This window comes from Citrus sinensis, chromosome 8 (assembly GCF_022201045.2).
Source record: "Citrus sinensis cultivar Valencia sweet orange chromosome 8, DVS_A1.0, whole genome shotgun sequence".
NCBI lineage: Eukaryota > Viridiplantae > Streptophyta > Magnoliopsida > Sapindales > Rutaceae > Citrus > Citrus sinensis.
In genome coordinates, this window is record NC_068563.1 from 17,412,586 (window position 1) to 17,415,262 (window position 2,677).

The window sequence follows — 2,677 nt, forward strand, 5'->3', positions numbered from 1 at the left end:
GGTTTTGAAAGGGGAAAGCAATAGAAGCAGCAAATGAGATAACCAAATTCCTATTTCATTTTTTCATATAAAAAATTAAGGAAACCAAAAAAATTGCAGCCCCATAAAATCGAAGCTACAGGCGCTGGAATGTGGCAGAAATTACGAATTACACACTGTAGTCCAAGAAGATATTAAAGGAAGTATAATATTTTTAAGTCTTATTTTCGCATTTCATACTTATATAACATTTGAAATAATTATTAAAGCATCTACTCCCTAATTCAATCGAATCGCACCTAAAAACTATTACAATATATATATATATTGTTGATAAATTTCAAGTTACACATACATTTATAGTTTTATAACACTTCTAATTGACCAAAAAAATTGCTTAAATTAACAGACATAACATAAGAAGCTCCATGTTTTATTTACATATCGGGTAAAACATGCATAACAAAGCTTTATATACATATACAAGTTCTACAATATACACACATAAACGTAAAAACATCATTTCCCATGCTGCCTTCTTCCATTCTGGCATCCAGCTCTGTAATTTTTTTTCTCTTTGAATAAATAGTTGCCAACTTTGCCTCCTGGGACGCAACCCACAAACTTCCTAATTGCTGCACTGACACATCTACATTTGACATTAACCAAAAGTTCTGTCAAATTACATATCAACCAAGATAATAACAAAAAAATTTCATGAAATATGCAATGGCCAACGTCATTGTTGGAGTTTTTTTCTCACCTTCTCCAATTCTGCATTTGTTCCAAGATGTACCTCTTCTTTCATTCTTAGGTGTCATAAATGGTGATGGATCATGTAACTTCGGAGCAAAACTGACTAAAGTATCGAAAGATTATTGGCGCTCTGTCAGCACCGCACCCACTCTTGCTTCTTATTGCATCCCTAATCTAAATAAACAAAATATTCTGAAGCTCCATTTCTGTAAATGCTAATAACAAAGTCAAAATTTAAACTTTTCCCTTAATTTAGCAAGAACATCAAGGTTTCAATTTGTTAACTGATTAATATATTCTAGTTTTGAATTACAGATATTGCAGGCATTGCATTGAATTGTACGAACTGCACAAATACAATTACAAAGAATGGCACCGCGAATAAAAGGAAAATATTGTACATAATAGAATATATTCTATATAACTCCTATATATTCATCGTACTCTGCCAAAACAGAGAGAACAGAATAAAAGGAAAGGAGAAAATTATTAATTCTACAGAACCCAAAAGAAGAGAAAATATTGTTATGGAAAAATGAAATTAAGAAGGTAATTTAGCTTCTTTCCTTCATTCTCAGAGAACTACAACATAACATGATTCATGGTGGCTCTGAAAAACAACTCAAATCAGAGATACTAAACAAACCAAAGTACAGATGCACAGCAGCAGAAGCTAGCAGCGGCATACAACCCTCATTTATATTAATAAATAAACCAAACTACAAATACTCAGCAGAAGAATCCAGCAGCAGCAGAAGAATCAATCACCAGCATACAAACCTCACATATATTCATCATATTAACCAAATATGTTCATCAATTTTAGCCAAATATTTCCGGGCTAACGCTATTCAGACATTTCATCGAACACTTGATGAATATGGTCCATTTAAGACTTTCAAGCAGGATAAATTAATTATAATTATAATTGCCAAACCAATCGCTGATATTACAAGTTCATTATTCCAACGGAAAAAAATGACGAAATATATTATAAATTTTTCAAACACTCTCTAACTTGTGAAACTGTAGCTTCCCGTCATTTCTCCATGTACTAGTAACGGACAGAACTCTGAAACCATTTTTTTCCCCCTCGATTTTCAGCCTTTATTCAACACAATCAAATATAAAGCTATATGAAATTTTTGCATATTTAGTTGCAGCAGTGAGCTGATGGATTGGCCTCCTCTAATACCAATCGATGATTAGAGGGTAATTCATTGTTCTCTTTAAACTCTTCCCTACAAGCTAAGTAAGGGATTTCATACAAAGTATTAAAGAAATCTTTCTCCAATTTCAGCCCCTTCTTACACTAAACTTTACAAAGTCATAAAGTACTTCTATCAAAAGCAAAATTGGTTATGTAAAACCTTAGAAAAACCTTAGAATATTAGAGAAACTTCATGGAAAATGTCAGATTTGGAGAGAATCTCAAAATGAGAGGGGACAAGAAAATTCCAACACTTCTATCCATTGACTATACAACAGAATTGTGCCATAAGACACCATTGCCTCACAAATGCCCTTGGCTAGCTAGCTCATCAAGGTAAATGTATAAAGGAAGGTCTAACTCTTATGAAACCTGATCAATAGGATTCTCTCGGGCACATCTCATTTTTTCTTTGTCTTTTTGTGAATTCCTTAAAATGAATATAAAAATGACAATAAAAATAAGAGATCTAGAAAAATATCTTCAAGACCATGGGAAAAGCAAAGAATTAAGTTTTCTAAGCAATAAAAGAAAAAGAAAGGCAAGAGTAAATTTATTGACCAAGAGATGCAAACTTAGACCATAGATATCATAGCAGTAGTTGAAGTTTAGAGGCTGTTGCTATAGCTAGTCATTAATTACCAAAATTTCAAAAGGCGCTACCTTCACAGCCACCTAAACCATCACTCTGAATGAAAAATAAAAATTGTGCCACCTCGAGCCACGTGCATA

General features: G+C 32.8%; 1 long non-coding RNA gene across 1 annotated transcript; it reads right to left on the bottom strand.

Annotated features, from left to right (window-relative positions):
- Positions 1–372: 372 nt before the first annotated feature.
- Positions 373–1,002, bottom strand: LOC127899434 (uncharacterized). The gene is made up of 2 exons (XR_008051270.1): positions 743–1,002; positions 373–628 (listed from the first exon to the last, which is right to left on the bottom strand). It is a non-coding gene; the product is annotated as an uncharacterized LOC127899434 (long non-coding RNA).
- Between the last annotated feature and the right edge of the window lie 1,675 nt (positions 1,003–2,677).